General features: G+C 36.8%; 1 protein-coding gene and 2 long non-coding RNA genes across 3 annotated transcripts in view; 1 reads left to right on the forward strand and 2 right to left on the reverse strand.

Annotated features, from left to right (window-relative positions):
• The window catches only part of LOC105468538 (collectin subfamily member 10), a 145,768-nt gene that overhangs the window by 104,110 nt on the left and 27,335 nt on the right, over positions 1–14,323 (reverse strand). The gene's annotated exons all lie outside the window — the stretch shown is intronic.
• Positions 1–14,323, forward strand: part of LOC105468537 (uncharacterized) — a 107,010-nt gene that overhangs the window by 69,218 nt on the left and 23,469 nt on the right. The window contains exons 3-4 of the long non-coding RNA XR_979521.3: positions 10,361–10,451; positions 11,030–13,088. This is a non-coding gene — a long non-coding RNA (uncharacterized lncRNA). The remainder of the gene's footprint in view (positions 1–10,360; positions 10,452–11,029; positions 13,089–14,323) is intronic.
• On the reverse strand, positions 2,959–9,604 carry LOC112424401 (uncharacterized). The gene is made up of 3 exons (XR_003015152.2): positions 9,172–9,604; positions 7,015–7,201; positions 2,959–3,900 (listed from the first exon to the last, which is right to left on the reverse strand). It is a non-coding gene; the product is annotated as an uncharacterized lncRNA (long non-coding RNA).

Genomic DNA, 14,323 nt, shown 5'->3' on the forward strand with positions numbered 1-14,323 from the left:
TTGAGCGTGGAAATAATATGACCACACCTGCATGTTAGAATGATAAAAGTTTGTAGGCAGCAAAAGTGCTAGAACTAGTAGTATAAAGACCAAAAAATAGAACCATTTTTAGTAAGGAGGTGAAAGAGGATGATAGGAAACATTCAGGCAGTAGGATTATACAGAGAATAATCTCTTGAAAGCTATTTTGGAGAAAGAGTCAATGGCCTGGGTTTGAGTTTGAAAACAAAAGTATAAGAAATAGAGGAATCTAGGATTACTCCCAGGGGAGCAATTGGGTGACCTAATACAAGTTAAAAACATAGATTAGAAAAATGTTGCCTGATGTGGGTGAAGCATGAGATATACAATGCTCACTTGTCTAAGTAGAGTTTGAAGATGGGTTGGATATCTGGAGAGAGATATATACACACACACACATATGCATAACTATATATACATATGCATATATGCATATGTGTGTGTGTATATATATACATCCAAATACATGCTTGAATATATCAAGCAAGAATTGAGAATATCAATGTGGAATTCAAGGGAGAGACCAGGGCTGGGTAGAGTGAGAATTAATAGCATATAGCCATTATTAGGAGAGAAAATAAACAATGGCCTCAGAAAGATTCCTGAATCATGGACTTCTCTCAAGGGCAGCTCTCAGCCACTAAGGAAAAAGGAGAAGATTGAAAGTGAAGTAACACAAATCTATGACACTAGAAATAATGATGTGTGATTCCTAGGATCATTGTTGTTAGGTTATTTATTCCCCTTGATCTGATAGTAGGAATAGCTAGAATAGATGGTTGGGATCCATCCTGAACTAGTAATAACTAAGTTGGAGAAAACTACTTCCCCAGGGGTCAAAGTAGGTCTCCGCAGTTAGATTTTTTTGTAAATAACAACAGCTACCAATTTTGATTGCTTACTATGAAAAGCATTGGTTGAGCTTAGAGCTTCTCCAAAAGTATGCTATTTGTTCTGGATGGATTACAGTTAAGTTAAGCATATGTCCTGGTTTTCCCAGTAAGTCCTCGGGTTATTATTTCTATTCCCAATTTATCTTTAAAAGGTATCTATGTCTGCATAATCAGCTGTATAGTCCTTCTAGGTATAAATGCACTGAAATATTGATCCCTTCAATAGGCTAGGCAATTTAGTGTAGTTGGGGGCCCCAAACTAGTTTCCTCTGCCCTTATCAATTTGCCTCAATGTGCAAAGCAAATATTAGACTTTTCCATGTGTGGTAAGATGTAAAAATCATAGAGAATCTGGGAAATCTGCTGGATATAACTATTCCAATTTAGAGATAAGGTATGGGTTAAGTGGTGCAACCAAGATCAAACAGGAAGTGGGATCAGATCTCTCTTACTTTGAAGCTTGTGATCCTTTCATAATTCCACTCTGTCTTCCAAGCATCCATCTAGAAGGGATCCATTCCATTAATTCATCCTCTGAGCCCCATGCCAATCTAATGCTTGAGCTACCCAACTTTACATAACTCAATTTTTATTCTACCTGCACCTTAGTGATGTCCACTACAGCCTTCTTCTGTTTATGCTGAAATAATTTTGTGATGATGACATCAGAAATTGTTCACTTTTCAAGACAACATCAAAAACAGATGTCCATCTTGTTATCTTTTCTAAACAATCATGCCATTTGGGTGCCAAACCAACTGCTTCAGCAGAACCTAAAAACCTGCAAATGAGAACTTGGTATAAAGTATACTTCGTTTTGCAGACAATTTCCATCTACATAGTTTCTGACATTGCATTTTCAAATCAGATTGAAATATAGCTTTCCTACTGAGTACACTCATAAATTTATCTGACTTAAAAGATTTATGAAAAGTAATTGAAAAACATAGTCAAGTAAAGTCTTATACATGTATCTCTTATAACTGTCACATTTTTAAAAATTGGCAACGCAAAGAGTTTTTCCTAAATATTTATCCATACATTTCAGTTCCTAAATATTTACCCATGAATTTCAAAAATAGTTATGATATTCAGCCAGAATATTTCTCTTTCCAAAGTGCAAATTCAATTGGAACCAAGCCAATGGATAAAAAACTTAAATATGATTATGTCAAGAATTCTCCTACCCTAATTTGTCCAAGGTTACTCAGTTACCAAGAGGCAGAGTAGGGAATAAAGTCAGGTTTAGATTATTTCAAAAACTCAGGATTTGAAATGATGCTCCCACTCATGAGACATAATTCCTCAGAGTTGATCTACCTGTCTTTCTTTGAATTTCCAATCTACCTACAATTTCCATGCTATCCAGGTAATACCTTTTGGTCACCTATTTTAGCAAAGCTTTCCCCAAGAACTATGTAATCCTGTTTTCTAGCTAGCCTGGGTAAACCCTATTCATCCTTCTAATTAGATTCTTTTGTAACACATTTAATTGACCATATATGAACTTGTAGTGACTAGAAGGCATTTAGTCATTGGAATAGAACACCCAAGTATGGTAAATGAAATGCCATCATCCAGAAAATTTGGCCTAGATTATCCTACTTATTCTAGTTCATTAAGTAATTGGTTGTAATATGTTTTAACAGTTGGGTCCCAGCCCCCAATCTAGAGTTGTTCAGTTTCTTTTGAGAGCAAATATTATTTAATACCTTAATGGAAGAGCATTCATTCATAGAATTTAAAATTTTTAGAGTTTCTCCTAGTAAAATGAAACCTATCTTTTAATAATCCAAATGTGTTTTTATATATTTCATTAGGGAATGTTTAAATTAAGTGCTATTAGTGTGATAAAAACATTTCAAGAAACTACACTACGACATTTATGATGTTTTATTAATAATACTACTATTTTCTAAATATTTTTCTATTACTTTTGAAACTTATTTTAAATGAAAGTTGTCCATAGAAATAACAAGATATAATTCATAAATTATATGAATGTATACACTAAAAATTATATACACACATACAATTATAGCAAATATGTAATTGAGTATTGGTGTTTATGAAGTAGGACTGTAAACTAACTAGACAGGTTTTTTTCTAGGCAATGCAGAAATATAAGCCCAATTTCATGATGAGCCTTGGTTTGTAAGACACAGAAATAGAGCTAAGCTCATATTTGTGAATGGGGGGCAAAATTCTAACATGAAAGTAATTGACAAATCGAATATGGTTTTGATTTTTGACTGCCAAAGCTCAGCTAGTCAGGCTGTGGTGTCATATATTGTAAATCATAAACTTTAAGACTGTAGAGGATTTACAGATTATTCTTTTGTAATTTATATTATTAAAGCTGAATGTGGTTCTCTCTGATTCAAACTTCAAATTTGTAAACAAATACCTACAATATACTGCTAACTTTTAGTTTCAGAATTACTGTTTTTTTTTTGTTTATTTGTTTTTGACTGTTTTGGCTGGTGTCTGGTAAAAGTGGAATTGAGAACCAGATTTGATGTCAGGGGAATTCAACGAATCCATAAGCCTTGGAGGTCCTACTGATCAAGTCCAATTACCAAGTTTTTATTGAGCATGCATTTTTATGTGCCTATTATAGTTGCCACCTCACTGCTGTCACTGAGTTGCATCACGGTGCTTGGTCCATTACTTTGCATCACTACTGGCTCCCCTCCCCATGTGACAGTTTTGGCCAGAGCCAGGCTTTCTTGCTAGGCAGTAGCTAAATCATGAAGCTTCTCTTCCTCTTTCTCCCTTCTCCAATTTATACAATGTCACTACTGGGATTTAGCATCTAGGCAAAATTTAACCTGCCTTGCTTCAGAACACCATTTCCTTGATCACCAGCCAAAATACCAGCCTTTTGTTTTTATTCTCCTTACTGTGCCATCTTCGTAGTTGGTATTTTCTTTCTCTTTTCAATCTTCTACTCCTTGTCACCTTCTCAAATTTTTCCACTATGACACTAAAATTCAAAATGCAATGATTAGCATCCTCAATATCATCACCTAATCCCTCCTGTGTATTCTGACTTGAGTTCCAATTCTTCCCTAGGCCAACTGCACCCCTGAAGCTCACTCATATGAAAAGGTTGCAGAAGGAGCAGGGTTTTACCGATCATCCCAGTAATTTCCAGACCATAACTCCTCTGCCCTTCTGTTAATACATTTTCTCCTATGTGAATTTCATATGAACTGATTGTGGTCCCACCACTGCCTCTGCATTTATGGGTGACTTTATCATCAGGCCCACTGTCTTCCTCTCTACATTTCCTGCAATCATCCTCAGCGGACTCAATATTTTCACCTATCAATTACCTTGGCCTCTAAGTTCCTTGACTTCTTTTCCTCTGTCTCAATTATTTACGTGTATGAAACTTGTTCTCCCTAATAACTTGCCCATTTAAAAATATATTATTCCAGTTTACATACTCTTAATATACCCAATTAAGAAATTTCCTGACCTCTACTCCCTTTTGCTATCACTTTTCTTTTCTTTAAATATTCACCACCCTCTCACATCTTTATTGTGCTCCTTTTCCGGCTTACACTCCATGTTCAGATGTGTAATCACTTCCTTGCAAGCACTCTTAACTCTGCTTCTCTCCCCTCTTACTCTGCCATTATTGCCTGGTGATACTCAAGCCTGATTAAGCTCCTTTGTGTACTTGCTCTGTGTCTGTATCTGAGAGGCTCCAGGATGCTAGGAGAAAAGCACACAACTGTGCTGATGAGCACTTCGTCTCAAACTCATGACTACAAGTCTCAAATTAGCACCCCACAATGCCATATAATCCCATCACACTTCTCTAGGAAACTCATTTGCCTATTCTCCTCTGTATCATCCTTTTCTGATGTCCGACTTTTCTTCCCCTCTCACTCTCAGCTGAAAACATCACAAGATAGGTCCCAGAAAATTAATCAGGAAAGAATGACCTCATCTTCTATGCTGGCTCCTCCTTTTATCTGCATCTGCACACTCTGCCATTCTCCCAGTTATAATGGAATAGGTGTCCTGCTGTCATGTAAGGCCATCCCCTTCATTGCTGCTTTCAGAGATCAGCACTATGCTCTTTCTTTTTTGCAACATTATTTTCTTCCTCTCCACGAGATCATTTCTACTTGCACACAAATATGCCTTCATATCACCCATCATTTAAAAATATTCCATGCCTCTTCAGCTATCATTTCAATATCTGCTCTCTTTACAAAAAAACTCTTTAAAGGATTTTCTGTATTCATTGCTTCCACTTCCTGCCATTCTATTCTGTCTTAACCTCACTGTAATTGAACTGTTGTTAACTGAAATTACTTTTATCACCATCACCAACATTTTATATCTTCCCAAAGCAAATGGTCAATTTTCTGTCCTACCTTGCTCAAAATTTCAGTAGGATTCAACAAATCTGACCATTTCCTTCTCTTAAATAACTTCATTTTCTAGGCTTTTGAGACCATGTTTATGTGCTTTTTTCTTCCACCTTGAGGAAAACCTTGAGGAAAACTCTTTCTCATTCTCCTTTACTGACTTTTTTTCTTCTTTTCTTTTCTTTTTTTTTTTTAGATGGAGTCTTACTCTGTTGCCCAGGCTGTAGTGCAGTGGTGTCATATCGGCTCACAGCAACCTCCGCCTCCTGGGTTCAAGCAATTCTCCTACCTCACCCTCCTGAGTAGCTGGGATTACAGGTGCCCACCACCATGCCTGGCTAATTTTTGTATGTTCAGTAGAGATGGGATTTCACCATGTTGGCCTGGCTGGTCTCGAACTCCTGACCTCAGATGATCCATCCACCTCAGCCTCCCAAAATACTGGGATTACAGGCGATGGCTCTTCTTTATCAGACCTCTAACTCCAGGACGTCCTAGGGCTCTGTCCTCAGCCATTTCCCATTCACTAGCTTCTCTTTTCCTAAGACCATTTTATCCATTTTAATGGCTCCAAATGCCACTCACATACCATTCTTCCTAGTAATGAGTAATTAATAACAAATAAATAAATGAATGTATTTATAATAAATGTGACCTTTTTAATAGTCTTAGCTATACCTTGTATATATCAAACCATGTGACCTTGGACATATTTATTTATGTCTCTACTGGTAACATTACTTTGTGCCTGGGGTTCTTATGAAAATTAGGTGATAATATACATGAAGTACTTAGCACAGTGCCTGGAGAATAGGGGGCCTCCAATAAATGCTAACACAATAAAAATCTTAGTTGTGATACCAACGGGCTATTATTTAGAATGATGCAATCAAGTCAAGCACATCCAAGTTCTCAAATTTTTACCACAAGATCACATGCACAAGATGGTAAAAATCACTTGGCCTTTTATGAACTTCTATTCATGAGCTATCTCAGCAAAATGTGTAAGTGATTACACTTTTTATTTGGTCAAGGTGATGCTTTCATGACTGTACCATACATGTCGCAAATAACTCCATTTCCTCAACTTTATATAGGAATACAGCCAATTCAAGAAAAGCTTAGAATGAATATTTCCTATTAAATTCATACAGAGTTTAAGTTTATCCACACTGGGAATAATTGAAATGTTTACTCTCTCTGGGAAATATGTCATGGGTAAAAGGCAGATTTAACTTCTTTCTTCTAAATTCACACCATTTTAGAGGAGATAAAATCTTTATATTTTTTCTCATTTCATTTTTAAGTCAGCCTTGCGAGTTAGCAGAAAGAATATTTTTATTTTATAGATGAAAATACTGAGGTTAATTTGCTGTTCAAAATCACATCACTCGTATTTGGTAAACTTGTGCTTGACACCCAGGTCTTGACTGATCATATGTTGAACATTCCAGTGCTATTTTTCAATGCTGCCACCTTAATGGAGTACAAGATGAATTTATTTTATCACATGAAATAGAACAGGTTGTTTCCACTTGTTAACACCAATACCTTTATTTTACTGCTCTCTAAAACATTTCCCTTAACATCCCTCTAACTGAGAAGCTCCAGGTGCATGCCTTAATCTACTGTATATAACTTTACATGCCATGAAACACAGCCATTTAACTCTTGTGAATTTCTAGTAATGCAGAAGACACCCAAACACTCACCAGTTATCAAACACGACCAAAAATGGAGGAAGAGTTATAGCAAAAGAACAGCCTACAAAGAGATTTCTTTAGAAGGCAGTGAGTAGAGAATAGCTTTCAGAATCAGTTGCAGCTGGGTCCGGACTCTGTTTTCATCATGATTTTGCTGTGTCACTTGAGGCATAAATACTTTGAATCTGTTTCTCATCTAAAAATGAGGACAGTAAAATGTAATTCAAGGGTCAGCATGAGGATTAAAGTGCTTACTAAGTACTTGTGAAAAAAAATCAACTCCAAATGAATTAAAGATGTAAATGTAAGATACGAAACTTTAGAACTCCTAGGAAAAAACACAGGGGAAAAGCTTCAAAACATTGGTCTTGGCAATGATTTATTGGATATGACATCAAAAGCACAGGTAACAAAAGCAAGAATAGACAAGTGGAACCACATCAAACTAAACCGCCTCTGCACAGGGAAGGAAACAATCAACAGAGTGAAAATACAACCTAAGTAATTGGAGGAAATATTTGTAAACCATATATTTGGTAAGAGGTTATTATTAAATGTATATAAGGAACCCATGTGATTCAATAGCAAAACAAAACAAAACCTGATGAAAACAACAGTCTGATTTTGAAATGGGCAAAGGATTTAAATAGAAATATCTCCAAAGGTGACATGGTCTGGAAGTGTGTTTTCTTCAAATCTCGTGTTGAAATGTGATCTCCAATGTGCGAGGTAGGCCTAGTAAGAGGCATTTGTCACGGGGGAGGATCCCGCATGAATGGCTTGATGCCACCCCTGTGGTAATGAGTGAGTTCTCACTCTGCTAGTTCATGTGAGAGCTGATTGTTTTAGAGTGTGGTACCTCCCCCAACCCTTGCTCTTTCTCTTGCTTTGCTCTTGTCATGACACGCCCGCTCCCACTTTGCCCTCTACCATGAACCTGATGCCTCACTAGAAGCTGAGCAGATGCTGGTGCCATGTTTTCTGTGCAGCCTGGAGAATCATGAGCCAATTAAACGTCTTTTCTTATAGATTACCCACTTTCAGGTATTTCATTATGGTAACACAAATAGACTAGCAGAGAAAGCATACAGATGGCCAACAGGTATATGAAAAGATGCCCAACATCACTAATAATCAAATAAAAGTAAACCAAAACCATAATGAGGTATCACTTCACACCTTTTAGAATAGCCCTTATTTTTTTTTTAAAAAAAAGATAAGTGCTGGCAAAGATGAAGAAAAATTAAAACTCTTATATGCTGTTGGTAAGAATGTAAAATGATGTAGCCACTATAAAAAGCAGAATGAGGGTTCCTCAAAAAATTAAAAATAGAACTATCATATGATCTAACAATCTTAATTCTAGGTATTTTTCCAAAATAACTTAAATCAGGATCTCAAAGTGATATGTGCAGTCCCATGTTTATTATAGCATTATTTACAATAGCCAAGAAATTGCTATCATGGTTGTGTGAATAAAGAAAACATTGTATGTACACACAACGGAATATTGTTCAGCCTTAGTCAAAGAAGGAAACTACCATGTGTAACAACATGGATGATCCTTGAGGACACTATGCTAACTGAAATAAGCCAAACAGAAGAATAAACACAGCATGATCGTTTTTTATGTGAGTTATCTAAAACAGTCAAATTAAGCAGAAAGTAGAATGTTGGCTGCCAGGGGTTTTGGGAGAGGGGACTGGGAAGGTGCTGTTCAACAGGTGCGAAGTTTCAACTATGCAAGATGAATAAGTTCTAGAAACTGTCTGTGCAACATTCTACCTGCAGTCAACAATACTGTACTGTACCTCTAAACACTTGTTCAGGGGGTATATCTCATGTTAAATATTCTTACCACAGTTAAAAAAAAAGAAAGAAAGACAGCCACCCATATCCAAGTTTGATCATTAAAATATCTATTTGTTTTCCTGGATTTTGTATCATTTGATTCTTAAATATTCCTTCTTGCTATAGCACTGTCTAGCAATATGAAAAGTCCCTAAATACAGTAGCATCTAGGGTTCACACCTTGTGTTACTCTACTAAACTATTTTTGAAGGGGTGGGCTATATCCTATCCCTGAAACCTCCTGTTAAGACTCCGGTAGAAAACAAATTGTTTCATGCACCAGGAGCCCAGAGTTATTTTGGGCCTGCCACTTACCAGCAATGTGGTCTTGTGTGGGTCATTTAACATCTCTTATATTTTCTTTTGTTATCTATAAGTCCATGAGGCTGGGCTAAATAATCTGCTAGACCATTCCTGTCCCAATGTTCTCTGATTCAACATATGAACTGATAACAAGGATTTCCAAATTAAAACGAATTCAGTGTTGCATCCAATTCGGAATGCACTGACGTGATGTTACCAGATTTAGCATATCTGTGGAGAGAGGGAAAAAATACAGAGTTTACTGGCAGCCTGGGTGAGTCAAAAGGCCAAGCTATTTTTGGTAAAGACCACTAAACTGTCTCAGGCACTTATATGCATTTTCTTAGCAATAGGACAAAGCATTCTGCTCAAATTCCAGGGAAAGACCTACACCTTTGCTGCAATTCAATAGTGAAAGAAATATACTTTATCAAATAAAGACAAGACACACTGAATACTGACTGGGTAGTATTTATGTCAGGCTTCTCAGTTTGCTGATTGGTAAGGTTTTCAAGTGACCTCATTATTAGATAAGATTCGTAGCTCAAGGAGGGGCTAAAGCAGCATTATTTAACTCTTTTTTTCCCCTTTTGCCCACATTGAATTAACACATCCTTAATAAGTATTAATAGTTACCTTGTGATGGGTCCGTTTGTCAGTGCTGTGAGATAAAATGAACTCATGCATATTAAATTTGGAAAACAGCTTTTCAAACTAAAGTCAGATCAGTGGGTCTTTCTAGTGTATGTGCATAATTAAAATAAATAACATAACTTTTCTTTCATCCCCGACGTTACTGTCGTATCATGAAATTTGAGTGAGTTCAGCTCTACTAGAGATGGATAACTCTGATACCCTCTGTGTCTGCGTCGAGGAGGCTGCAAAAAGTGGCATTAGCAAATAAGGACTCCAAAGACAAAGACTCGAATCCCAGTTCTGCCTCCTCATGGCTCTCACTGGCTCTACCTTGGGCAAGGGATATAGACTCTGGCCCACTTTGTTTCCTTATCTGAACAATGGTGATCATAACTGCACCTAATGTATTAAATATACATGTGAAGTATTCAAGCTAGGGGCTGACAGGTAGCACTAAGTAAACACTATTAGTATTATTTGCCTATTACTAAAACAAACTTGGAATTACAGTTTTGTATAATTGTATATTTTGTATCTTTATGTGTATGTAAATTGGCTCTTTCAGGTTCCACAGTGCAGAAATTCACCTATTCCTCATTTGTTTTGCCACTTAAGATCCATTTTTGCCATTTAAGAGCTACCTTGCCACTTCACAGGTAAAATGTTAAATGATTTGCCTCCACCTCCACTAAACGTGAACCTTTGTAAACATAGGGGGCTGGGTCAAGGCATCTTCCAGCCACAAGGGGACTGAAAAATGGAAGCCACACTGAGAAAGCAGATGGGAGGAATGTAAAAAGAGAATCTAAGCTGTTGTATTCAGACCTTATTCAAGGTACCTCTAAAACCCTATTCTTGAAATGTTTATTTGTGTGGGACAATACGTCCTCCATGTTGATTGAGCTGAGCTAGCTTAAGATGATGATCACCTGACACTAGCTAAAAGCAAGTCCTAGCTATTAGACACATGAAAAATGCAACTCTCTTGGCCTACTGAATCAATATTCAGGAGTAAAGCTGAGGAATTCTTAATCTTTAACCAGGGTCCCAGTGCTTCTCCTCTAAACCCCTGTTATAGGGTGAATTAAGTTCCCCAAAATTCACATGTTGAAGTCCCAAACCCCAGTACCTCAGAATGTGACTATATTTGGATATGGGGTTTTTAAATAGGTATTTAAGGCTAAATGAGATCACTAATGTGTGCCCTTATTTAATATGACTGGTGTCTTTATAGGAAGAAGAGATTAGGATACAGACACACATAGAAGAAAGACCATGACTGAGCAGTGGTTCATGTCTGTAATCCCAGCGCTTTGGGAGGCCAAGGCGGGTGGATCACCAGAGGTCAGGAGTTCAAGACCAGCCTGGGCACCATGGAGAAACCCCGTCTCTACTAAAAATGCAAAAATTAGCCAGCTGTGGTGGTGGGCACCACCTACTCGGGAGGCTGAGGTGGGAGAATCACTTGAACCTGGGAGGTAAAGTTTACAGTGAGCCAAGATTGTGCCATCACACTCCAGCCTGAGCAACAAGAGTGAAACTCTGTCTGAAAGAAGAAGGAGGAGGAGGAGGAGGAGGAGGAAAGAAGAAGAAGGAAAGAAGGAGAAAGAAGGAAGAAGAACCATGTGAGAAAACAGAAAAGACATCTATGTACAAGCCAAAGAGAAAGGACTTGAGAAAAAAAAAATCCTGCTGACATCTTGCTCTTGTACTTCCAGCACCCAGAACTGAGAAAATAAATATCTGTTGTTTAAGCCACCCAATCTGTGGTACTTTGTTAAGGAAGCCCTAGGAAACTAATGTAACCAGCTCTTATAAACAACTCTAGTACTCCTTATCTTATACCAACATCTGTTTTGCAACCTTTTAGGCAAGCAATCCTACAGCTTTTGTTTAAAGCTCCCTGCAAAGGGAACTCATGAAATTCCATTATGGCCCATTCCATTGTAGAGGTGCTGTTTCTCTGTGAGAAGATATTCCTTACCTTGTGCTGAAATTTATATTATCCTAACAGTTAAGGTTCAGAATGATAATACTGGGACATTCTGAAAACCTAGAGTGCTTCCAGAATAATCAAAGTAAACATTTTACACACTGAAAGCTTATTATTATGTATATTGTTTATGGTATAATGTTTGATGTGAATATTCTACCTTTTAATTCATTTGGGATGTATGATAAATATTATTTGATTATAACCAGAACATCCACTTTACTGATCTTTCTGGTTAAAGTGTAGTTTATCATAGTTTCTAAAAGTAGAATGAGATAAAAATATGTGTGGTGTTTTCTTCACCCAGGGATTTTGAACTTCTGAGGTATAATCACCAAATGATGATAAAATCTTAATAGATTTGGCTTCACTGTCCTTTTTAAGGTCGAGTTCTTTAGCTGGAGAAGTAATATTTGTTGCATACAGATTTCTGTCTGCCCATCACAAGCTTCCTATTCCTATAAACTTATAGGCAACACTTTTGTTAGGAAGTAATATTTTAAAAATATCTTCTAGCATGTCTTGCCAACCATTTTACTGAAACAATGATTATTTTGGACAGGCACTGCCTAGTGGAGTTGTTTAAACTGATTCAATTACCTGTATAAATGACCCCTAAAGCTTTTCCGTTGAAGAGAGGATGTTTCTCACACTGGAGCACACTGACAGGTTAAAATTTTTAAAAAGATCCTTTCACTTCAACTGACTCTATTGAAACACATATTAAAAATGATAATAATAGTGAAAGCTAATATTTATAGACTGCTGTCATTCCAACATAGACCTTTACATGTATTTCCGCATTTACTATCATTATTAATTGATGTAGGCTGTATTTTCTATTTGCATTTTACAAATGAGACTCAGAGAAGTTTAATAACTCAAAAATCACACTCTTATGTAAGCAGCAGAATCAAATTTCTTATCAACTCTAGCTTTAAAATCATGCTGTCAATTACCGTGTGCCTCCTACAAGAAGAATGTACAGTCCAAGGAAAGAAAGATTTGTCCTCTAAGCAACAACTGTAAATCGTCTGTAAAACAAGAATAATAATATCTGTCTCTTGAAATTTATTTTAGTAAGGATTGAGTATAAATGTAATTTATCTCAGTACCTGGCCATAATTCTTGGCAGTTGTTACCTAAGTGCTTTATTAATATCAGTTTTCTCCTTTCAGCAATATTAGCCACACATACTCAGGACACTGAATTGGGCCACACAAGAAAATCTAGAAGTAGAAGATACAGTTGCCTCTGACTTCTCAGAGTTTATGTTCAAGTGGAAAAGCAAAAGATAAAGGTATGAAAAATTTTCAAAACAATGTATTATGGTGACTGCATATACCAGGGGTTTGGGAGCCAGACTCCACTGGTTTGCATTCTGTCTCCACCACTTCCATCCACCATTTGCAAACTCAAACCAATTACTTTCCCTCTCTAGGTTTCAGTGACTTTATCTTCAGAAGGGGAATCTACCTCTTAGGGTTGAATGAAGGTTTTAACAGATGTTACTCATAAGTGTTCATTTGTACCAGGGAGGATTGTGAGAAATTTCCTTTTTGTATCTCATTTGATCCTCACAGCGACTTGATGAAATGGGTACAGTTCATTTTATAATTGAGGTAGTTAAGGCACAGGGAGGTACATACTGACAAATATCACATAGCTAGTAAGTGTTGCAGGTAGGATGCTGTCTCAGGCAGTGTGGCCTTAAGCCCAGTCTCTTAACTACACAACACTGACCTCCAGATAATAAATGATACACGTGAAATTCCAGAAATATTAAAAATGCCCCCAAATAGTGTATTTATGACATGATTAATACTTTGTCAAAATAAAATTAACTAAAAACTGTTTCTTAGGCTTAAATGAAAGAATAAAAGATTTTCCAAATTGTCAGAATAATACTGCCTTTGAGTACAATGAACAGCATTATGGTGTTTTTTGTTTTTTGGTTTTTTTCTCTCTAATTCCCTAAATGAAAGAGTACTAAGTCTATGGAATTGACAGCATTTCCAAACTTTTTAGATTCCTGCTCCTTCGTGTTCTTTCCAAGGATGACTTTTAACTTGATGACTTTTCCCATTCGCTCTGGGCCTCTCAGCTTGCTTTGCCCAACAAAGGTCCACAGATAAATCATACGTGGCTGACATGATTTCCTTGAAGTTCTCAGTGGTCTCATCTGCCTTGATGTGGTTCCTTTCATGGTTTCATATGGCACTTGTGGTACAGGAGTAGGCCTAAGGCCAGCAGGGTCATATTGCACCCATTTGTTTTCTCTTCAAAATGAAGATGGTGTTTAAATGAAAAATTGTGTTCCAGGAACAAATTATTTCCCTTTGAAGCTCTATCCTCTCACATGACATTTTAAGGTTTTGTGGAGAGAAATAATTTGTAATTTTACATATTACTCTATGTTAACTTGGTCCTCCCATTTACAGTGAAGAATGGAAAATTCAGGTCCATCTTCCTTTCTTCAGCATTAAGACAGAATCTATTTACAGGCTTGTAGTTTTTAGAAATCACTTTCCTAAT

This window comes from Macaca nemestrina, chromosome 8 (assembly GCF_043159975.1).
Source record: "Macaca nemestrina isolate mMacNem1 chromosome 8, mMacNem.hap1, whole genome shotgun sequence".
NCBI lineage: Eukaryota > Metazoa > Chordata > Mammalia > Primates > Cercopithecidae > Macaca > Macaca nemestrina.